This window comes from Lontra canadensis, unplaced genomic scaffold, assembly GCF_010015895.1.
Source record: "Lontra canadensis isolate GAN:19392208 unplaced genomic scaffold, GSC_riverotter_1.0 scaffold4, whole genome shotgun sequence".
Classification (NCBI taxonomy): domain Eukaryota; kingdom Metazoa; phylum Chordata; class Mammalia; order Carnivora; family Mustelidae; genus Lontra; species Lontra canadensis.
The window spans coordinates 20,340,798-20,366,379 of NW_022630998.1; the positions used below are offsets into that span (position 1 = coordinate 20,340,798).

The 25,582-nt window shown below is 36.2% G+C and overlaps 1 protein-coding gene across 1 annotated transcript in view; it reads left to right on the forward strand.

Moving 5' to 3' along the window:
* Nucleotides 1-10,651: 10,651 nt before the first annotated feature.
* KIAA0825 (KIAA0825 ortholog) overlaps nucleotides 10,652-25,582 on the forward strand; it is a 362,939-nt gene continuing 348,008 nt past the window's right edge. Inside the window, exon 1 of the mRNA XM_032846384.1 lies at nucleotides 10,652-10,760. The gene's annotated coding sequence lies outside the window, so the exon portion shown is untranslated. The remainder of the gene's footprint in view (nucleotides 10,761-25,582) is intronic.

Sequence of the window (25,582 nt, forward strand, 5' to 3'; positions counted from 1 at the left end):
CTCAGCTTCTTAATTCTCCATCATTTGGCCTTCTATATCACTAGTTTTCTCTTTTGCCTAATTTATCCTAGCAGTAAGAGCCTCCATTTATTTTACAGCTTTTTTTATTTCAACTTGGCTAGATTTTAGATTTATTTCTCCAGAAAGGGAGTTCATTTCTCCATAAAGGGATTCTCTAGTATCTTCCATGTCTTGTCAAGCCAGCTAGCACCTTGATAATCATCATCCTGAACTCTAGTTCTGACATCTTACTAATGTCCATATTGATTAGGTTCCTAGCTGTCGGTATAGCCTCTTGTTCTTTTTGTGTGTGTGTGGTGAAAAACTCACTTTCATTTTATCCAGATAAGAATAGATGAGTGAGAGAACAAAATAGTAAAAAGGTAGCATTGACCCCAGAAAAATACACACTAACCAAATCAGAGGAAACCCAAAACTGGGGGGAGAAGAAGGGGAAAAAAGAAAAAAAATAGATACATAATATGTAAATATTATATATATTATACGTATAAAACATTATATATATATATATATATATATATATATAGGACTAGTGAATAGAACAGACATGCACACTTGATTTTGGGTGTATTTTTGTCTTAGATGAAACTACCTCCCAAAATCTTAAAGAAAGAAAAACTTATTTATATATACAAAAATAAGGTTCAACACAATGAAGGGATGGAAAAGATTGTAAAGATGAAAATTAAAAAAGATTCTAAAAAAGTAATTGATAAGATAAGAAGTTGGTTAAAGAAAAAAGGAGGAAAGAATGTGATTAGGCTGGAGACTAGAACAAAGCCATGTTCTAGATTTAGGGTATATTTTGATCTATTAGAAGAAACTGTATCCCAAATTTTTTTTTTTTTTAAGATTTTATTCATTCATTTGACAGACAGATCACAAGCAGGCAAAGAGGCAGGCAGAGAGAGAGGAAGGGAAGCAGGCTCCCCGCTGAGCAGACAGCCCGACACAGGGCTCGATCCCAGGACCCCGAAATCACGACCTGAGCCGAAGGCAGAGGCCCTAACCCACTGAGCCACCCAGGCGCCCCTGTATCCCAAAATTTTAAAGAAAAAGAAAACCTATATGTATCAAAAAAGTAAGGTTAAATACAATGTAGGGATAAAATAGGACTATAACAATGAAAATTTAAAATGATTTAAAAAAAAGTATTGATAAGATAAAATAGTTAAAAATATTAAATAGGAGAGGAAAAATTTTAAAAATAGAATAAGAAAAAAATAAAATAAAAAAATTAACTTGAAAAACTAAAGGATCGTGTGAAAAATCCATGAATTCTGTGTGCTGTATTCCTCTAGCTCTAGAGTTCTGCAGTTCTCCTTGATTGGTGAACTTGGTCTTGGCTGATGTTCTTGCTGATCTTCTGTGGGAGGGGCCTGTTGAAGTGATTCTCAAATGTTTTTGCCTGAGGTGGAATTACACTGCCCTTGCCTGGGGCCGGCCTAAGTAATCTTTTCTGTTTTGCTCTCCATAGCTTTTGTTCCTTGAATGCTTTCTTTTCAGCTTTCGTGGATGCCAATGAAAATGGTGGCCTCCCAATCTCGGGCCTCATAGGAGCCAAGAGCTCATGGACCCACTTCCCAGTGTGCCCTCAGAGAAAAGCATTCAATCCCTCCCATCTTCCTGGTCTCCAGCCGCACTCTGAGCTCACCCAGCCTGTGCCTGAGTTTTTATTTCTGGCTCACAGTCCCCTTTGGAATCTCCAAACCCAGCAGATTCTTGCAGTATGCTCCTCCACCACTCATCCCAATGGAAGAAGGAGGGGGTCTCTCTGGATCTGCCACGTGTGGGGTTCCTGCTCAAAGAGCAGTGGTCTGACTGTCCCTGGATCACAGTTTAAGGTAACCCCAAGCTCTGCGCCCCCTCCTTGGCTCCGTCTCAGCTTGCTTCCCCACTCTGATACCTGGGAGCTCTGCCACACTCAGGCAGCACTGGTCTTTCTGTGACCCTGAGGGTCCTAAGACCACACTGTGCCCACAAGGGTTCCACCCCTGTTTAACCACTAGAGTGACCTTTCTTAGTGGAGCAGACTTCTAAAATTTCCAATTTTGTGCTCCACTTCTCTACCGCTTGCTGGGAGCTGGCCTCTCCCCCCGTGGTCTCTCTTCCCGAACATCACTTCGGAATCACTTCTCTGCACGTCCTGCCTTCTGGAAAGTGGTCAATTTTCTGTTCCTAGAATTGCTGCTCTTCTTCTCTTTTATCAGGGTTTCAGATTGATTTGGTAACTATCTGAACCCCTGGGGCCTGATGATATTTAGACCTCCTACTCCCAGGGCTTATTTCATTTTTTAAAGATACATTTATTTTAGAGCAATAGGGGGAGAGCAAGTGTGTGATTGCTGCGGGCAGAGGCAGAGGTAAAGAGAGAAAGAACCCTAAGTAGACTCCATGCTGGGAGCAGAGCTGCATCCAGGGCTCAATCCCAGGATCCTGAAATCACGACCTGAGCCAAATCCAAGAATTGGATGCTCAGTGAACTAGTCCCCCCAGGTACCCAGTAGCCCATTTTATTTTATTTTGAATTGGATTATAACTGATACACAGTGCTACTGTCAGGTGTATAGCATAGTGATTTGATAAGTCTATGCATTATGTTATGCTCCCCATAAGTGTAGTTTTCATCTGTCACCATGCAGTGCTGTTACAGTACCATTGACTATATTTCTTATACTGTACATTTTATTTCTCTGACTTACCCATAGCTGGAAACCTGTATCTCCCACTCCCCTTCACCCATTTTGTCCATCCCTCCACCTTCTCCCCTCTGGCAGCCATCATTTTATTCTGTATATTTATAGGTCTGATTGCATATTCATCTTTTATTGTTGTTTATTCATTCATTTGGTTTTTTTAGATTGCACGTATAACTGAAATCATATGGCATTAGTCTTTCTCTATCTGACTTATTTCACTTAGCATTATAGGTCCATTGATGTCGCAGAGAGTAAGATCTCATCTTTTTTTATGACTAAGTGATATTCCACTCTGTGTGTGTGTGTGTGTGTGTGTGTGTGTGTATGTGTTTGTTTGTGTATGTATATATATATGTATATACCACATCTTCTTTATCCATTCATCTATATGGACACTTGGGCTGCTTCCATATCTTGGCTATTGTAAATAATGATGCAGTAAACAGGGGTGCATATATATTTTCAAATTAGTGTTACCATTTTCTTTGGATAAAAACCCAGGAGTAGAGTTATTGGATCATATTGTTTTTCTGTTTTAAGTTTTTTGAGGAACCTCATACGGTCTCCCACAGTGGCTGTATCAATTTACATTCCCACCAACAATGCCCAAGATTCCTTTTTCTCCGTATCTTTGCCAACCCTTCTTATTTCTTGTCTTTTTGATTTTAGCCATTCTGACAGGTGTGCGGTGATACCTCATTATGATTTTGTGGTTTTTGATTTGCATGTCTCTGATGATGAGTAATGTTGAGCATCTTTTCATGGGTCTGTTAGACATCTGTATGTCTTTGGAAAAATATCTTTTCAGAACTTCTGCCCATTTTTAATTGGATTATTTGGCTTTTTTGGTGCTGAGTTATATGAATTCTTTACGTATTTTGGATATTAACCCTTTGTCAAATATCTTCTTTTATCCAGTAGGTTTCCTTTTTGTTTTGTTGATGTTTTCTTTCACTGTACAAAAGCTTTTTTTTATATAGTCCCAATAGTTTAATTTTGCTTTTGTTCCCCTTGCCTTAGGAGATACAGCCAGAGAAGTATTGCTAAGGCCAATGTCAAGGAAATCACTGCCTATAGTTTTTTTTTTTTTAGACGTTTTATGGTTTCAAGTCTCACATTTAGATCTTTAATCCATCTGGAGTTTATTTTTGTATGTGGTGTTGGAAAGTGGTCCAGCTTCATTCTTTTGCATGTTGCTGTCCAGTTTTCCCAGCATCATTTGTTGAAGAGACTGTCTTTTCTCTATTGTATATTCTTGCCTCCTTTGCCATAGATTAATTGGCCATATAATTGTTGGTATATTTCTGGGCTCTCTGCTCTGTTCTATTGATCTATGTGTCTATATTTGTGCTAGTACCATATTGTTTTGATTATGGCTTTGTAATATATCTTGAAATCTGGAATTTTGCTATTTCTAGTTTTGTTCTTCTTTCTCAAGATTGCTTTGGCCCCTCAGAGTCTTTTGTGGTCCCATACAGATTTTAGTAGTATTTGTTCTAGTTCTGTGAAAAATGCTGTTAGTATTTTGATAGAGCATGCATTAAATCTGTAGGTCATTTTGAAAAGTACGAACATTTTAACATTATTAATCTTCTAATCCATAAGCATGTGATATCTTTTTCTTCAATTTCTTCATGTTTTATAATTTTCAGAGTACAGGTCTTTTACCTCCTTGGTTAAGTTTATCCCTAGGTTTTGGTATGTTTAGGTTTTTTGTTTTGTTTTGTTTTTGGATTTTTGGTGGAATTATAACTGGAATGTAAATGTAATAGGTACATTTATCTTAAATTTTCTTTCTGCTACTTTATTATTAGTGTATACAAATGCAGCTGATTTCTGAGTATTAATTTTGTAACCTCCTACTTTACAGAATTAATTTATTACTTCTAATAGTTTTTTGGAAGTGATTTCTGTCTTTTTAATTTCTTTTTTCTACCTTGGCTGCCTTCTTTTGTATTAAAGAAATCAAATGCACATTTTTATTTTTAGTGTAACTTTACATTTTAATTAATTTCTTCATGTTTGCTCTAGACAATATAATGTACATCTTAATTTATCACAACCAACTTAATACCAACCAGATCCTACCAACTTAATTTTGATAAAATATAGAAACTTTATTTTAATATAGTTCTATTCCTTCCTCATCTTTTCTGCTGTTATTGTAATATGTATTAACATATGCCATGTTATAAACTGAACAATGTATTGTTATAATTTTTAATGCAATCAATGAAAATAAATGTAATACTTTTAGCTTTGTGGGGATGTTTTTGGAAGTGCTATGTCCAGCATGGGGATTGATCTCACAACCCCGAGACCAAGGGTCACATGGTCTACTAGCTGAGCCTCCCAGGCAGTCTTTTATATTAACCCACATATTTACCATTTTCGGACCTCTCCATTTCCTACTCTGCACTTAAATTAACATGTGGTGTCATTTTCTTTAAGCTGAAAAATTTCCTTTAGTATTTAATACAGGTCTCCTAGCAACAAAGTCTCAGTCTTTATTTCATCTTCAGTTTTTAAAGTGATCGCTTTATTTCATCTTCGATTTAAAGGATATCTATTCTTGCTATGGAATATATAGTGGGCAGTTTTTTTTTCTGACCATTTAGAATTTCTCAGTGACTGACTGCTGGCCTCCATTGTTTTATTGGTACTTCGTTGTATGGGATGAGTTAGTTTTGTTGCTTCCAAGATTTTCTGTTTGTCTTTGTAATTCAGTAGTTTGATTATGCTATGTCTAGATATTGATCTCTTTATAATTGTCCTACTTTGTGACTATCAAATTTCTTTGATAAGTAGACTAATTTGCTTCAAATTGGTATGTTTTTGTCCTTTATTTCTTCATGTATTTTTTCTATCCCTCTGTCTTCACTCCTGGGATACTCATTATATGTATGTATGTATGTATGTATGTCTGACATACATACATACATACAGAGGTACTGACAGAGTTCAGGAGAAGGGAGGAGAGGGAAATGCAGGCTGCCCACTTAGCAGGGAGCCCAATGCAGGGCCCTATCCCAGGACCTTGGGGAACATGATCTGAGCCAAAGGCAGACAGTTAACCAGCTGAACCACCCAGGAGCCCCTCATTACATGTTTCATTATATGGTTTTGATAGTCCCAAATGTCTCTGAGTCTTTGTTTATTAAAACAAAAAACAAAAACAAAAACAAAAAAGGTTTTTTTTATCTATTTTTCTATTTATCTATCTTAGATTCACTGATTCTTTCATCAGTTTATCTTGAATCTGCTGTCATTCCCCTCTAGTCAGTTTTCTTTCTTTCTTTTTTGTTAAAGATTTATTTATTTTAGAGAGCAAGAGAGAGCATGAGTGGGGGAGGGAGAGTAGAAGAGGGAGAGGGATATTATCTCAAGCAAACTTGAGCTTGGAACCTGATGCCACACAGAGCTTAATCCCATGACCCTGAGATTATGACCTGAGCAGAAATCAAGAACTGGATGCTTAACTGACAGAGCCACCCAAAGTCCCCCATCTCTAGTGAATTTTCTGATTGTACTTTTCAACTTCAAAATTCCATTTGATTTTTTTTTTAATTTGTTTCCTTGTTGAGAACCTCTTTTATTTATTGTTTCTTGCTTTCATTCTTTAAGTAAGATCACCTTTGGTTCTTTGAATATATTGGTAATAACTGCTTTGAGGTGTTTGTTTAAATCTAACATTTAGCGACACTCAAATGGTTTCCCCTATTTCTTTGCATGTTTCATAATTTCTTGTTGAAAACTGGGTATATTAGATCACCTATTATAGGAATTCTGGGTTCTGATTTTTTTCCCCCTCTTAAGGTTGTTGTTGCTTCGTTCATTTGTTTGTTTCTTGGCTTAGTAATTTGCCTAACTAAGTACAGTGGCATCTGTCTCCCTTGTGATGTGTGACACTGATAAAATCTGTTTTTTTGTTTTCGTTTGGGTTGGTTTTCGAGTTTTAATATTTTGGTTTGAGTTTTGCATTTGGCTTTCTAGGACTTGCTCCTGTGTCTGTATATCTTAAATTATGAACTGATTGTTGGACACTGCTTGTGTTTAAATACATAGAGTCATAAAGTCTTCTGTCATCTATCCATGGATCTCTGTAGAGAATGCATTTAAAGTTTACATAGTTTTCAGGTGTGTTCTGGCTTTCAGTCTCTGCTGGCCTCTTTCACATTTGCTCTATGTATGTGATTATTTGGCCTCGGGAATATGTGACTAGCTTTGTTTCTCTCTGGTCTCCCTTGCACATTCTCTCAACCTTAGCCAAGAATATGTCTGCCCCATTTATGACCATGACCTTGGACTAATGGAGCTGTTTACTCTCCTTGCTTGCCAGTTTCTAAGATCATCACTTCCCCTGAAACACTGCTAGACATGGGCATAACCTGCCCCTGAAGTTCAAGTTACCCCATCTTTGACCACAACAAAGATGTTTCCAGTCTTTTTTTTTTTTAAGATTTTATTCATTCATTTGACTGAGAGAGAGACAAAGAGCATAAACAAGGAGAGCAGCAGCTAGAGGAAGAGGGAGAAGCAGGCTCCCCGATGCTGGGCTTGATCCCAGGACCCTGGGTTCATGACCTGAGCTGAAGACAGACACTTAGTCAGCTGAGCCACCCAGAGTCCCAGATGTTTACAGTCTTAATGATCTTCCCATCCTGGAATAACCTCCGTACTGACTGAATTGTGGTTGATGGTGATGAGAGAGGCCAGACCAGAACGTGACAATGTCCTAGTGTTCTTATCTAAAAATTAGCAGTCTTTCAAATAAACATGCTTCTCGAATTGTTATATCCCTTTGGTTAATTTCTAGAGCACTGAAGTGATTGTATTTGTCAATTTTGTCTGGCTCTTTAGTTTCATTTTGGAAGAATATTTGCAGATTGCACTCAGCCATAGCTGGAAGTCCTATTTCTGGTTTTGTATTATGTATACATTTTTTTCCTTTACTTCCTTACAGTGATGGAAAATTTACATGTTAATTGTGTTGTCTCTCTTTTTCTTGGAGTAAATTTTGTTTTAAATTGATTTCCAGTGTGGGGGAAAAAAAGGTTTTCTTCAAATGCCCAATGGTTCTTGACTGTACATTCCTGCTAGAAAAGAGAAATTCAAGCATGCTGGAAGTCAGCTAAAGGCCTGAATGAGGCCAGCTTTTCTTTGGGGACATCCTTACCCATGTGGCTTTTCCTCATTTTCTAGACTGTCAAATCATTTCTTCAAAAACAGTACTTCTCCCATCTACTTATTTTTTTTTTCTCATAGTCCTATATTTAGCTATGAGCAAGTAAAAGACAAAGTACATAGCTGCTCCTACAAAAAGGTAAGAGAGGGAGATTCAGGATATTTTAGCTTCACTTCTCAGTCACCACTTCTGTCAGGGGTATCAAGTCATTCCTTTAATTGCAGCACTCTGCACACCTTCTAGGGTTTGACTTTTCCTACTGTCTTTCTTCCATGAATGCTCTTACCTCTGTCATTTTCTGTAAATTTGTAGTAATGACTTTCTCAGTCTCTTCATCTCAATGGTTTACATCCTCTCCCCCAACCAACACATACCTTTATTATCTTTTAAGGCGGCCTCTTGGAGATGAGGGAAAATGCATGCTGATTGACTTTCCTAAACAAAAATATTGTCCATATTTTTTCAAAAATTTTTAACGTAAACTCTACCCCAGTGTGGGCCTCAAACTCAGGACCCCAAGATTAAGAGTCCCATGCTAAACTGATGGAGCCAGCCAGGCATGCCTTGTCCACATATTTTTAAACTGTTGCAATAGAATGCGTACATGCTCTCTTGGGTCCTGTTTTCACTTCACCATTTAAGCATTTTCTACATTGCCATAAGTCTTTATAATTATTGTTTGTAGTGGAATTTGAACACATTTTTAAAGAAGCGGTTTGTGGTATTTTCATGATTACATGATTATATTTTAGTTACTACCTCCTTTTCTTTACCCTTTTCTGCATCCTGCCATCATGCCATTTACTTTTCCTTGGGTAACCAATGATAACAACATTGACAGTTTGTGAAGTAGGAAATCTTAATTTTTTTCCTTTGGTCAAGCTGATTGGCTGAAAGCTATCAAGAAGGGCAATTTGATCTGGAACAGGCTGACATCACATCAAAAAGGCAATTTCAGGGGCTCCTGGGTGGCTCAGTGGATTAAGCCGCTGCTTTCGGCTCAGGTCATGATCTCAGTGTCCTGGGATCGAGCCCCACATCGGGCTCTCTGCTCAGCAGGGAGTCTGCTTCCCCTTCTCTCTCTGCCTGACTCTCTGCCTACTTGTGATCTCTCTCTCTGTCAAATAAATAAATAAAATCTTAAAAAAAAAAAGATTAAAAAAAAAAGGCAATTTCAGTTACTTATGGGTTTTCCAAGAAATCTTGTGATTTCGGCTATGAAATGCAGATGACATGTTATATCTCTTTAATGGCATCCTAGCTTGGCATCTTCATCTTAATTCTTAGATGGAACTGAACCATTTCTCTCTTTATAATTCCCGTTTCCCCTTTTGTTCAAATGCAGTTCCTAGAGTGGTTCTTTTGATTATGAGGGTGTTTGTTTCTGATGTAATAACAACTGGAAGTCAGTTTGGGATAGTGGGTGTTAGTAACACTTACCCATTTGCATATTAGTCATCAGAGAAAGGCAAGAAGTATGAGGGCAGTCAGTAAATGTCAAAAGAAACATTTGGGAGCTTCTTCATAGCAGTTTTCTGGTTAATGGAGGCCTAACCAAGAGATGAGTCTTACAGATTAAAGATAACAAAATAGTCTTTTCTATTAAGCAATTCATTTATTGTTTAACTTTTTTCCTTTGGTGAGGCAACATAAAGAATAAAAAGCATAGGTTTTCAAGCAAATAAGTAAAGCTATTTGTGCATGATGTAAATTTAGAGAAAAAATACAAGAATAAGAGTTGGGCATATATCCTGGGTAAGAACATCAGTATACAAAAATTATATAAATACCTATTTAAACCAAAAATGAAAATGCTTTTGCAAAGAGATAATGTTTACACTAATATTGACAATATGAAGTCCCTAGGAATATATCTGACATAACAAGAGAGATATGAAACTCCCGTGGGGAACATAGTAAAGCTTTATTGTGGGACAATAAGAACTCAGAAGTGAAATGATACACCATAGACATGGTTTGCAAAACTCAACTTTGCAGATGCTCAGTTTAATCAACACAGTCTCAAATTCCTGTCTCATATGGTGGGGAAGGGGGAATACTTGACAATAGAGTCTAAAATACTTGACAATAGAGTCTAAAATTACCTGGAAAGACAAAAGGCCAGTGTACTTGGATGGAGGGAAAGACAAATAGATTGGCAAGAGTGGTCCATAGCTCCTCAGCATTGGTGGCGTTACCTAGAGGCTTCTTAGAAATACAGAATCCCAGGCACCAGCCACGGATCAACTGAATTAGAATCTATTTTAATAAGATAATCCAGAAGAGTGAGAAAAAAATGGATTTTAATAAACTATTCTGGAAATTAAACTGGTAACTAAACAGGAAGAAAGGAATTATATCGAAAGGCATTGCTTGTTTTATGCACTGCATCCATCCTTTATTCTATATAATTTACATTTACTGAGGAACATTTGAAAAATCAGTGAAAATGGATGTTTTGAATGTACATTTTCCTAGGTACCTCTGTTATTTCATGTGCCTATAATCTATGGATCTTCTTGTTAATAAGCTTTTCTTAGGTACTCCAACTTTAGCATGTCTTTATACATTTCCAGCAACTCTCAACTCCTGCCTGTATGTCAGAACTTAATGATAGTACTGTCACTACCAATGTAGAGAAGTATTGTGACTCTGTACCCTCCATTGTGACAGTGATTAAGTTTTATTTAATTATTTTATAGGTATATTTTATATATGTTGGGGAAAAAAAAACCTCAATTGAAGATAATAAAGAAAAGGCAGCTCTTCTACTGACCACTTGGAAGGAAATAATTTCCCACTTATTTGGGATTAGAAGACCAGCTCATTCTCAGAATCTTCCGAAACAAAATTAGGTAAGAAATGTTTTTCTTCATATTTTGAATAATTTGTTCTCTGCCTGCTCTGTCTCCTTGAAGGCTTCTCTATTTCTTTTCCTTTGGCCTCCAAGAGAAATACAGTTAGCATTTTCCTTGAGGAAGTTACCATGCCAGCCAGCTGTCAGCCTTATGATGTACCTGATCTCCCGTGTCAGGGGAAGCACAATTCAATTTTAAAGTAAGTCTTCTGCACAACAGTGCAACAAGGCTGCCAGCATCTCTTTTTATGTACCTTTCTTTGAAATCCTGCCTTCTACCCAAGCCAGCATAGTTTTATTTTTAAATCCTTTGTGTGAGATAAAACCACCACTAACTGACTTTATTTGTCTTTAGTTAAAAATCAATGAATCGAATGAAATAATCTGTAAGTATTTCTGCTCCTCTTTCTCATTTCTAGAAAATAAAGTACCCCTGCTTGTTTAAGTTATGACTTGTCTAAACATGTTGAAAGCATTGACTCTAAGGCATAACATTCAGACTCTGAAAGGGAACTGTGACAAGTTCAGTCAGAAGGGAAAAGAGGAATAATTTATAAAAGGTGCTGCAGATAATGATGCCAGCCAGTTATTTTAAAATGCATCCATCTCACCTTTTAATGAATTAGATTTGTCAACAGCAAATGTTTTATGCACCACTTCTAATAAAAGTGGCATGCTTGGAATGCGGTGCTTTGAGGTTGGCTTCTTCAAAGCCTTAGGAATATCTTCAATTCAAAGATATTTTTTAAATAATAGATATTAAAAAGTATATTTAAATAATATTAAGGTTGTGACACAAACACCAAATGACAAAATTCCAGAGTTTCAAAGCAGACACTGACATGCCATCACTATATTCACACAGAAACTGCTTTTTAAATTAGGAGTGCAACAAACTCATTTGGGGATTGTGTGTCAATTTACCTTTAAATTCTCTTGTTGTTTTGTTGGTGTCACAACCTTAATGTCAGCTTTTCGAATAGGTTTCTACGTTTCCTTTGGTTTGGGGTCATTAAAAAATGCATATGATAAATCTAAGAGGCAGAAATAGGTCACACTGAAGTGGAATTCCTTGCTTCTCTGCTGTTGAAAGACAGATTATACCTGCCTCGTAAGTGGAAAAGTTAGCTCAGGCATTTTAGTAAATTTTTTTTTCCCAGGAATTTGATTCAGGCCAGTATAGATTGAAATAACAAAACATGAGCTGTTGATATAATTCTGTTCACAATCTGTTCTTCTTGTACCTCTCATCCTAACCCATCCCATCTTGTTGTTTATTACCTCTCTAGATGTTGAAAATCACAATTCCCACGCTTAATGTTTTTTTCACTAAAAGTACTGAGTTAAGCTTTATGGTTATTTCATTTGAACAATCCTTTCTCAGTGTATGTGAGTATATGTAAAGCCTGCCTTAAAACTTCATGTGGAAGTCCTTTCTATAAAAGACTTCTATGCAGATTTTCTAGAGGAGAGGGCAAAATCTTGCTTTTTTTTAAAAGTAACTTGTTACAGAAAGTAAAATGTAAAGTAAAATCTGGTATGTTGTATTGTGTGTTAAAAAATTTTCTATTACCCCTCCACTCATTAAAGGGGCAACCAGGAGCATTCTGCCCGGAAAGAGCAAAAGGAAAGAGAGAGGAGGAAAACAATCATCTATTCACCCACATTCCTTTCTTTTCCTGGATTCTTAACTGTCATAATCTCACAGCTCAGGTCTGCAATGTCTATGCTGAATCTAGCTTTTTGTTTTGTTTTGTTTTCTGTTTTTAAGATTTTATTTATTTATTTGACAGAGAGAAAGAGAGAGAGAGAGAAAGCTGGCGAGCTAAGGGGAGAGGGAGAAGCAGGTTCCCTGCTGACCCTGGGATCATGACCTGAGTCGAAGGCAGATGCTTGACCAACTGAGCACTCAGGCACCTCTATGCTGAATCTAGTTTTGATTTAGAAAAATAAACATATTAGAATCTGTCTCATAGTTGTCTTTTTCATCACCTCAGTTAGAGATACGAAAGATTAAAAGAGAAGCAAATTACCTATGGATCTTTTCTTGCTGACTCAAAGATACTGACCAACCTAAAATACCACTTAAGTCTCAACTCCTCCTTGATTGAACCACCAGGTTTTACCCTTCCTGGTTTTTAGCAGTGACTGAACAAACATTAATCTTTCTTTTCTAGTGTACTCCACTCCATTAACTCTATTTGTTGAGCAGTTTTGAATTTTAGAAATTTTTAATAGTTTTCATTTGGGATGATGCTATGGAATGTTATCTTCACTTCTAGTCCTAATTTTACTTTTCCTACCCACTGGACCCTCCCATGTCACATCATTATTAAATCATCACAATTCTGACAAGTAATATTCTTTCTAAGCCCATCTTCAACAGTGAGAGGGAATTATGCTGCATTGTGTAATGGTTTGAAATGTATACATTTGTGAAGGTTTGGGCTAAATCCTTTAAACTCATTGAAACTCTACTAGTGCCCTTGTTTGAACAACTTTTTTTCCCCCCAGAATAAAAAGTGGTCCTTTTTCTTTTTTTAAGATTTTATTTTTAAGTAATCTCTACACCCTACACTGGGGCTCGAACTCACAACCCCGAGATCAAGAGTTGCATGCTCCACCAACGGAGCCAGCCACCCACCTGTGAACAGGTGTTTTGAAACATGAAACAGCCACCCACCTGTGAACATGTTTTGAAAACATGACTATTATTCATACTAATACTAGTTCTGACTTGGATTTGATACAAATGAAAAGTTTTAAACAAAAATGGCTGTTTCTAAATTCAGAGGAAGCTATTCAAATAAATGAATTAGAACTCACTGTATACCTGCGATATAAAAAAGTTTTCTGGCAGAGAAACAAAATATTCTTTTTAAATATTATAGGCCAAGCCAGCTTCATATGCAAATTCATTTAGAGCAGTTTCAGATTTATGTATTTAATAAAGCTAGGTAGTGGATCTAACTTATATATTTAATGTCCTTCAGTGAACAGTGATGTTCTAGTGACTGCCTGGGAAAGAATGATGAAATTTTATTTAGTGTTTCTGCTGGATCAGTCAGTTCTACAAATGACTTTCTAATGAGTTGCAGTATACACTTTTAATAGTTTTCTGTAATATTTTTTGAGTGCTTTCTATATGCCGGCAACTATTTTACATATTATTTATGGATTATCTCATGTAATCCTCATAACAACACTTTAATGACCTTGCTATTTTACAGGTGTAGTAGAGGCTCACAAGAAGGTTGCAAAACTAGTAAGCAATGCAGCTTGAAGTCACACACCAGCAGGGTGACTCCAAAGCTTGCATACTAAACCCTCACTACTCAAAATGTGGTCCTTGGGCCACAGGGACCCATTACCTGGGAACTTGTTAGAAATGGAAAATCTCAAGCTCTACCCCAGACCTATTGAAAATCTACATTTTTAATAAGATTTCTAGGTTATTGGTTCATTGCATTTGAGAGCATGATTCTAAACCACTATGCTCTCCTGCCCTTATATACAGAATGAATTTTTTAAAAACTGATTGCTCCTTTTTTCTGCAGTGTAATGCTAAATTGTCATCTTTATACTATTTGGGGTATTCCTATCCTATATAAAGTATATTATAATGAAATCTGATAAGTATATATGAGCAGGGATCCTATGTAGACCCAAGTTACCTTAAAATCAATTGTGTAAAGAATAGGAGGGGCATCTGGGTGGCTCATTTGGTTAGGCATGCAACTTTTGAGTTTGGCTCAGGTCATGATCCCACGGTTGTGAGGTGGAGACCCATGTCAGGCTCCAGCTGGGCGTGAAGCCTGCTTAAGATTCTCTTTCTCTGTCTCTTGGAAGAAAGAAAGAGAGAGAGAGAGCGAAAGAGAAAGAAAAAAAGCAAGTAGGGTGGGAAACCTTCCAGAGTGTGAACAGCAGGAAGTCTTTCTCTCCACAAAGCAGCTAACTTCTTCAAGGGCTGAAACTCCTAAATTCCTGTGTAGCACAGTGAGTATGAACTCTAGAGACTGGCTGCCTGTTTCAGCTCCTATTTCTAATTTTTGGGACCTCAGGAAAGTTAAACAGCTCTCTGTACCTCAGCTTCATCACTGGGGATATTAGGCCTACATGATACTTACTACACAGGATTACAGTCAAGATGAAATGAGTAAGCCATGCAAAGGATCTAGAACAGAGTCTGATATGAGGCAAGTGAATAAACGTTAGCTTCTATACTTTAGTGTTGTTAGCTATCATTTCCATCTTAGAATAGATTTATATCTCATACTTCTTGGTTGTCAATTGGTAAAAAATTGGCAAATATTCTTGTTAGCAGAACTCACCACATAAAGGGGTATCTTTGCTGTTAAGAGTCCAAACCATAAACTTCAGTATTTGTGTTTTTCTGAAAAATGTCTCACTGACGCATTTCCTGGCCTGTGAGTACTGCTAAATGCCATTTGATTGTGGTACTTAACCAGTTAAGTCCAGTGAAATCAATTCAAAATTATAATGAAATGTGTTAACGTATTGAATTTTTAAATATATGTGCTTTTAAACTGAATAAAGATAATAAGGATTATAAGCCCATTTGGCTAGCCACTTGCATAATTAATACAGAAAAATTAAGTGGATAAAGAATGTTTATTTAAAGACTGAGTGCTCCAGTAGCTTCTTTGTTTCCTTCTGGGTGCACATAATTCTGAAATTAATCATTGTAGTCTTTAGGGGAAGTACTCAGTTAACTTTTCAAGAGTATATCTAATGTGTGAAGTGAGATTGCATGTTCCTGGAAAGTAAGTGCCATTTTGAAAGCTTATTCGTGAAAGGCACTGAGATAAAAATAGTTGGTGAAAAGAATGCCCTGAAAAACTTTTAAATTGCCCATTCCAAGACCCACACGTAGAGAGTTCTCTTCACCAGGCCTGGGATGAGGCCCAGGTATTTGAATTTCTAACAGTGGGGAGGGTAGTTCTGCTTCAGTTGGTCTTGGAGTAGACTTTGAGAAACACTGCAGTAAAGACAAAGACATGAATTTGATGCAGTTTTTTTCCATTTTCTTTATCTTCCTTGGTCTTACTCCCTACTCTCTGTTAGTGGTCCCATGCCAGTCCCTAAAAAAAAAAAATTTTTTTACCCTTTCTCAAAAACATCTCTTCCAGATTTATTAGTCATGTCTTTGCAGATGGTTCTACATAATGATCACAGGGGCCTCTTTTTAATCTAAATAATTTAAGCCAAAATGCAGGTGCTTAAATCAAGTTAGAGGCTGTGGGTGCATTAAAAAATAAAGAAGAAAGAAAAAGGAATAGAGTAGAGTAGGAAATATCAAAGCAAGCATTAAGGGTAAGCAATGTTTCATGAAACTTTGAAGATAGGTGTGTACACACATACATGAGATTAGAATGCACTTTTTAACCATAGGTCATAGTCTAAAAATTTTGAAAGATACTCTCTGAGTCCTGGGCCTTTGAACTTCAGTGTGACATTAGGAACTATATGTTTTCTCATGCATTCCCCTTATATATTGCCTCCATCTCTATCCCAGACATTTTCATTTGTATAATACACTCAAAATCATCTGTGTAAAACTGCATTTGCCATGCTGTCCTGTCACCATTTAACTCCTATATTTAAAAAAAAAAATCTACTCATAACTGTCATCCAGATGAAACTTTCAGAATTTCCTTTGTAATAATTAGCTCTTTTTACATAAACTGTCATGTAGCCTCATCTCACTACCCTGTTCTGTCCTTAGGCCCTAACCAGCAAACAAGTTTATGGGGACTGTACTAGTAACCCACTCCTCAGCTAGCTTCTATAAGGCTAGCGTGGACATGCACTGAATGATATCTCTAACAGCCTCAGCAAGACTGTTGGGAGCCTCTGACCACAAGCATGCTCTGCTCTGTATGATGCCCATCTCGCTTTCTTAGCCACTGTCATAATTGGTCTTTTCCTCCACTGAGTTTTATTGCCCAGGAAGACCCCACACCTTGGCTTCACTCTTTGCCAGCTTCTAATGACACATCCACAAGTTACCTTTCTCTTAGGGTGACTTTATAATTTTCAAGGTGTCCTATTTGGTTTCTCTGATCACCTGGGTTTAAAATCAAAGCTTATGTATACCTGGGACTTGTAACACCTGCCTGGTTTTCTTTCAACTATGATTGCCTTCTTCATTCAATAATCCCTAGCTACGTATATTCTGGAAAGTCATTTCAAAGGCCATCTTTCCTTTTCTTGTGGCTCATCCTCTTCCTATTCTTCATCACCTTCATGTGGATTAATTCGCTGTCCCGATTGATCTTCCTACCTCTGTTATCTCAAACCTTCTTAACACTCCATTTGAAAATCATTTTTACAACATTAGTTAGTATTGCCTTAGTAAAACAAACACAAAAACCAAAAACTCTGACTCACTGTTTTGAATAGGATAAAATTCAAATATTTTCTTTCTAGAGGGAAAAAAGGCTTTAGCATACCTCTTCAGTTTTTTGTTTGTTTGTTTGTTTGTTTTAAATAATCCATAGCATACCTCTTCAGTTTTTTTGTTTGTTTTAAATAAGCTCTAAGCCCAACATTATGCTTGAATTCATAACCTTGAGATCAAGAGTTGCATGCTGTATGGACTGAGCCAGCCGACTGCCCCATATGTCTTCAGTTTTATCTTTCACTATTTTCATCCATGAGTTTTCTGCTCTGCCTCCCCCAAATAATCCCATCTGTGTTCTAGAGATGTTCTCACCATTTTCCTTACCATGGTCCGCCGTTGGTGGTGGTTCATAAACCTGGAGCTGGTAGCTGTGGCTGGGGTTTAAGAGTGGGATCCCGGTGCATACAAAGAAATCTCGAGATGGAGATGTAATTGTATACTGGTAATAAGCAACTTAGTAAGAGCCCAGGTTGTGGAAGAGGACAGACATAAGCAGGAGCCAAACTCATTATTCACTTCTCAAGTTACTATCCGGCCGAGGCTTCCAGTGTCTTTTCTTCACTACTTGTTGGATCATTCCCAGAATAGCAGAGGGCTTGAACCTACGTAGAGTGAGAGATTAAATGTCTTCAACTGTGGGGCCTTGAGGCTATGAATTTTGGAGATCGCTGGGCTCCTCCCTTTAGGAACGCATTCATCTTTCTTTTTCTGGGTGGCTTGCTGTCTCGATTTCCTCTGCCTTGAAGGAAGTTCCCATTGCAGGTTTCTAGGTCATTTGTTACTTATACCACTCAGAGGATACTAAATTAGTTGAGGTCTTATAATATTTTTTGTATTTTTTATATTTGTTTTTGCCTTTTGTGTAAAAATTAAGACATGTTCATTATACTAAGTTCAAATAAATATAGGAAGTTATTAAGAGTAAAAATTTCCTTTTTTCCTGTGCCATTTTAGTTCCACTGCCCACAGATTAGCACTAATAGTTTGTTAAATTTCCTTCCTAATATTTTGGGTTGGTTTGTTTGTTTCAAAAATATTTTACTGTATCATGGTGTGTATATAGTTCTATAACTTATTTTTTTTAATGAAATAATACAGCTCTCTGGAAATATTTTCATGTCATGCCATACAGGGCTGGATTACCATTTTTATGTATACATGAGGTCCATTTTATTTACGTTATATTTTTATTTGAAATATCATGTATTCTGATATCATATCATATATCCAGTTTGCCCAAGATAGTATCATTTTCTTTTGTCATATTTCATCTGGCTTAGCATTTCTCTCAGATTTATCATTTTTTTATTTTTATATTTTAAAGATTTTATTTATTTGAGAGAGAGAGCGGGAGTGAGCAACAGTGGGGAAAGAGAGAGGGAGAAGCAGACTCCTCACTGAGGAGCGAGCCTGATGAGGGGCTCGATCCCAGAACCCTGGGATCATGACCTGAACCAAAGACAGACCCTTAGCCACTTAGCCACCCAGGTGCCCCTCAGATTTTTCATTTTTGAATGAAGTCTTACTTAATAATTGCATGTCATTAAACCAAGCTTAGGTTTAGGAAGACCTTCATTTTGTACTTCTACATTCTGACATCATATCATATTTGAGATGCCAGTGTAATAAACAGAATTCTCACTTTAACATATGGTTAAATTGGCAATAGCCCATTTCCCTTTTCCAGATCCATTCCGGAAGTAATAATAGCTAACACATCTTTCTCAAGGGCAGCAGGAGGGTGTTTGTTGATAAAGTGAGTGTACTCTGGCATGAGCACTTAGGTACAGCTAACTTTTCCAAGTCTTGGGTGATGCTGGTGGCAGAAGTATTCGATGCTGCTACCTCTGCTCACCACTTAACGTGTCAGCCACTTGTGCTATGCCCATGCCCTTGCCTTTGGCCTGCACAATGTTTCCCAGCCTTTGTTCAGTCTTGCCATAGAGTAAATGCAGTCTAAACTCTATTACTATGAGGTCTTTATCATGTATTATAAATCTACAGCTACTTGTTTATTGTTGAGTAACACACACACAAAGCACTGAATTTCCTTTGAATTGCTGAAATGAATTGATGTGTAACTCACACAGTGGAGCTATAATAACATCATTGATCACATGAAAATAAGATGTCTATCTGTTGAAGAATCAACATTTCTTGCACAGTCATATTTTAAGATTGTGCCTGAAAAAGCTACCTTTAATACTTAGGTGCAAAAGGTACATTTGTGTACCACTCTGTGAAACTTTACTTTTCACTTAGATCTGGTGGCTGTTCTAAATTAATTTCTCTCATTTGCAATTATGAGTTTTCTTGTTCATATATAAAAGGTGAATCAATAGCCGTTAATGTATTGGCTCCATTAATAGAACTTTATCAGCAGTTAGATAATGCCAGTTTTACATCAGTATCCTTGGATACTTCTAATAAAAAAGGAATTAATTCCAATAATGGTTCAAGTTTCATGTCTAATTCATGGAATCAGTGTAAAGCATTTAGAAGTTTATTTTGTAAAAAGATGAACTACTTGGCATTATTATGGATGCTATTACAAATTGAATTCCAAACTGCAATATGATAAATTTTTAGTCTTGGTGATATTAAAAAATCTTGTGGTGGAACATAACGTCATAACAATTTTTAAATAGAACCTATGAAGAGAATTACACTTGAAATATGTTGTGATGACATGATAATTTGTAATTACACCCCCCAAATCTGCAAAATCTACCAATCTAACTAGGAGATGTGCTTGTCAAAAAGTATAAATATTTATATGAACATAAGATTTATATGTACATAAGATTTATGTACATAAGATAACCAGCCTTAACTTTTTTTTTTTTAAAGATTTTATTTATTTATTTGACAGAGAGAGATCACAAGTAGATGGAGAGGCAGGCAGAGAGAGAGAGAGAGAGAGAGAGAGAGAGAGAAGCAGGCTCCCTGCCGAGCAGAGAGCCCGATGCGGGACTCAATCCCAGGACCCCAAGATCATGACCTGAGCCGAAGGCAGCGGCTTAACCCACTGAGCCACCCAGGCACCCCCAGCCTTAACTTTTTATTATTAGACTGCTTTTGAAGAAAACAGAAATAACTTAAGCATGGTAATATATACTTTTTCTTTTTGGATTTTAGAAATGCTTGAAACGTTGAAGAATTACTGTACTTTAAAATTGACTTTAAGTACCTATTATGATATTAAATTTTCTTTTTTTTAGGATTTTATTTATTTATTTATTTATTTGAGAGAGAGAGAAAGAGCATGAGACAGTGTGCAGAGACAGTGTGCACAAGCAGGGGAAAAGGCAGAGGAAGAGGGAGAAGCAGACTCCCCACTGAGTAGAAAGCCCAACATGGGGCTCCATCCCGGGACCTTGGGATCATGACCTGAGCCAAAGATACACACTTAACCAACTGAGCCACTCGGGTGCCCAGTATTAAATACTCTTGTAAAATTATTCTCAATTTTTTTGTGTTACTGTCTTCAAAATCTGTTAGAAATCTTTAATGAAAGTGTTGAACAAATGGTGGGCAAAAAAAAAAAAAATCATTTTATGTGAAACATTTAGGGAATTGTTGAAAACAAAGCTCACATATAGGAAGACCTTGAAATGTATCCCCATGAAATTAAAAGAGAAACTGAACAAATTAAATGATGAGAACTCAAATGGTGTACAAGATTTATTTATTTTTCTTTTATTTTTTATTATTTTTTAAAGATTTTTATTTGTTTATTTGACAGAGAGAGACACAGTGAGAGCGGGAACACAAGCATGGGAAGTGGGAGAGGAAGAAGCAGGCTTCCCGCTGAGCAAGGAGCCCAATGCGGGCCTCTATCCCAGGACACTGGGATCATGACCTGAGCCAAAGACAGAGGCTTAACGACTGAGCCACCCAGGTGCCCCATGTACAAGATTTAGTTGTAGAATTCCGTAATTGTGTTTTGAAATACATAGACTTATGAGAAAAATCTTTTCATGGAGCTTACATTTTTAAAAATTGTATAAATTGATATTCTAGTTCAGAGTAAAGTTGCACTGGGAAGTCCTATAATTCTGCAGCATCTAAATTTAGCAAAACATTAAAAAATAACTATAAATATTTGATGAGGATTTTTTTTTAATTTCAGAAATTTAATTTATAGGTATTTGATGTTTTTTTGTTTTTTTTTTTAATTATTGGTCCAAAAAAAGTCACTCTGCCTGGAGACAAAAAAACCAAAAACTAGTAATTTTAAGAATACTTGGGTTAAATATTCATATACTTTATTATTAAAAATTAAAATTGAGGATATTCTTCATTTAGCAAAATTTGCTGTGAACTTAATAAATTCACCAGGTAACTTAACACCTGAGTAAGACGATATAGGTGTCAACAATCTACAATTTACTTGCCCTTGGGATGCCTGGGTGGCTCAGTTGGTTAAGCAGCCAGCTCTTAGTTTTGGCTAGGTCATGATCTTGGCGTCCTGAGATTGAGCCCATGTGGGGTTCTGCACTCTGGGGAGTCTGCTTGAGGATTTTCTATCTCTCCCCTGCCCCTCCCCTCACTTGCCTGCTTGTGCTCTCTTGCTCTCTCTCAAATAAATCTTAAAAAAAAAAAAAAAAAGTCAATGCTACCATAAAAAAAATGAGATTTACTAACCCTGAAGTGCAATTTGGAAAAATATAAAAATAATATAATCATAAAAAACTACTTTCCTCAGAAAAATATCTTTGACAGATACAACTAAGAAATTGTTTAAAGTGTATGAAAATGAGGGATGCCTGGGTGGCTCAGTCAACTAAGCATCCAATTCTTGATTTCCACTCAGGTTATGATATTATGATCTCAGGCTAATGAGATCAAAACCCAAGTCCGGCTCCTTGTCAGCCAAGAGTCTGCTTGAGATTGTCTCTCTCTCCCTCTCTCCCCTCCCCCCCAGCATGTGTGCTCTCTCTCTCTCTCTAAAATAAATAAATATTTTTAAAAAGTATATGAAAATGAATCTGTGTATACTTTTAATATTTAAAGAATATAGGCTTTTTACTTTAGTGAGCACAGCTATAAGATTTTTTTGAAAATAAGTTATTTTTGAAAATTGTTTTTAAATATTATGTAGATCCACAGATAAAATAAAACCATTTAACTGGTTAATAAGATTTGAAAAATGATATAATTTTAGTTACTTTCACTAACTGTTTTATTCTAAAACACATCCTGGTTTGGGTGATCTACTCTACAAATTAATTCCTTCTGATTTTTCTTTCTCTTAAGAATATGACTTTTCTCCCAGTCCTGTAGACTTAAAATCTTGCTGTGAACACTGACTTCCGTCTCTGTTTTACAAAGATCTGTCTAGTGGTAGGATGGAAAATGAAGTAGAAGGAGATGATGGAGTTTGAAACTACACAGGAGCAGTAGGAAATGGATGACTAGAGATTACAGAAAAAACTGATCATTTATTTGGCTGTGCACTTAGTGAGAGAAAGTTAGAATGTGGAAGATGACTCCCACTCGGTGACATGAATACCTGAGTTGCTAGTGGTGCTGTTAACTATCATAGGGACCTCAAGGAAAAAAGGAAGTTTCAGAGGGCAGATGATAAGATTTTCTGGGGTCATGTTGAGTTTGAGGTACCTGTGGAACATCCGAGGTTACCCAGTATGGAGTTGGACGGTTAGAACAGCTGCTCCAGCATACACATTGTAGCAGAAGACGTGGATGTGGATTAATCTGTCCAGTACAAAGACTAACAGGAAGAGAAAAAGAGAGGAGTTGGTAAAGAAAACAGCTGTGTTGTCCAAGATAGAGTTGAGGGAGAAACAGAGCTCTAATAATCAGTGGATTAGCTATAGGAGGAATTTAGGCCTTGCTGAGACAGGAAAAGTTCCCAGAAATAGTTTAACATTTGAAACTTTTATACTTAAATTTAATAAACTTCTAAGATATAAGTCTTTCATATAGTTGTATACTCTAACTTTTATTTTAATACTTTTCTACAAACTCAGTATCTTTATTTATTTTTACGGTGACTTTTTTTAAAGTTTTATCTTGTACAAGGACATGTTAATTAGTTTAGAGTGGACTTCTTAATATCTTGCCAAGAACATCAGTTCTATTAAATAATTTGATACATAGACCTGTTCTAGAAATAAATATATATTAATATAAATATAATTATTATATTTATTATAATATATAATATATAAATATAAATATTATATTTATTATATAAATAAATATTCACTGAGTCAGCCCAAAACAATTTTAAAAATCTCTTTTTATTTTATTCTTAGAACCTGTTTTTCAATGTTATCCATAGACAAAATTTTAACTTTCTTACATTTTATTTTTACTTACTAGCGTTTTCTTTTTAAAATTATATCAAGAATATATTCTGGCGGTGCCTGTCTGGCTCTGTCAGTGGAACGCATGATGCTTGATCTCACGGTTGTGAGTTCAACCCTCACATTGGGTATGGAGCCTACTATTAAAAAAAAAAATGTATTCTGTATGTATACACTTTATTTAGTGATTAAACCATCTAATTTAAGTAGTTTTCCTCCTGTAATGTATGCCACATTATATCTTACATGTTCATTTTGATCCTTCAGCTTTGGTATATGATTTCTCTTTTAGTAGAAAAATACTGGGTTCTTTCATCACAATTACAGTCATTGGTCTGATAATCCTGTGAGTCAATCTACACAAAACAAGAAGCTCACATCAAACTCCTGGCAGGTTTAGTTAAAATTAAAATGCATGCTCAACTGTAGAGATTGTCAAGTGTGGAAATAATATTTGTCCAGCTGGACAGCTTTCTTTTGTAGTTGCTAAATGAAAGTTGAGATTCTGTCTGCTCTTTGAAAGCTTCTGTGTCATGAAGGTAATTTGGACTGTTTGTGGTTTGACAGGGATTATTAAAATCAGATGAACTGAAGGGAAGCAAGTGTGAGAAAGGAAAATTGACACTGACACTCTCTATTATTTGCAGCTTGGATCATGATGACTATGTTGATATGAAAGATTCACTGTTGAGATATGTTAAGCAGCAAATAAAGTAAAAAGCAGGTATAGTGATGGATTTTCAGATTTAACATGAAGAAATCCTATATTTATTTTCACTGATTGCTTTTTAAATAGCTTTTCAGGTCATTTGATATGAATTTGCTTTAACCGACAACAAATTTTCTTTCTATTAAACTATAGAATTAAAAAATAAACTGCAAAGACAATAAAATAGAAGATTAAATATTAGAGAAATAGATCACATGATTAAAATAATAGAATTTTAAAATTAAAAGGGTCCCTAAAGATAATTTTCATCTAATTTCTTTTTTTTTTTTTTGTAGATGGAAACTGGAAAGAGTATCATATTTAAATATTATTTGATAGCTTAAATGTTGAATCTTGATTTTTCACTAGTATATTTTCTTACCTCTTCACAATTTTTAAAAAAATGGCTTAAATTGTTGAGAATCATTTAAAAATGGTTTAAGCCACCATGGTAGGTAACTTTTTTGTTTAAAGATCATAAACAAATTATGTTATACTTATATGTGGCCTATAAATAATACTAGTGGCCTATAAATAATACTGTGGACACTGATGAAGTAAATACCTCCCATAAATATAATTTTCTACTGAAAATGTCCTTAGTAGAGGGAGTTACAGCTAGGATGCTATTTCAAGTTGCTAATCAAGGACTATTATGGCAGAAAAATATATTTAAATATGAAGAACTATATATGTAAACAAAGTAAAATGCCTGGAGTTGTCTTACACATTGTGGAAACCTTCAGTGGTATTTAAGCCAGGTAGTGAAATGATCCAGTTTGGTTCATAAGACAAAAAGTTCAATGCTGATATGCATGTTGGACACAAACTCGGTGTCCTACAGTTCAGTTTAATTCAATTCTGACACTATCTGTAGTTAGCACAGACCCTACAAGTTAATGGCTCTGTCCCACAAGATTGCCCCTACATTACATGAGAGCCTCAAATGGCATCTCCAAGGGATGCCTACTTGTGCCCCGCCGACTACAGATTTGAGGGTCCCACAGCCCCCTACTCAGGTTCAGTAAGTCATTAGAATGGCTCACAGAACTCAAGAAAGTGCTGTAGTTCTGGTTACAATATTTTTAGAAAGGATGCAACTCAGGAAGGGCCAAATGGAAGAGATCCTTAGAAAAGTGAGGTGGGAGGTAGGGGGAGACAAAGGAGCAATAACCAAATATGTATTTCTTATTAAACCACAAGGTGTGAGTCTTGGATGCCAGATAGGAGGTTTTTTCCTTTTTTTCAGCAAGAAATAATGTCAGATTTAAGATACTGGATCCACACAGAGGAAGAAATCAAATTTGAGAGCATTTGGTTACCATTTAATATATTAGGGAATTGAAAGGGTCAAA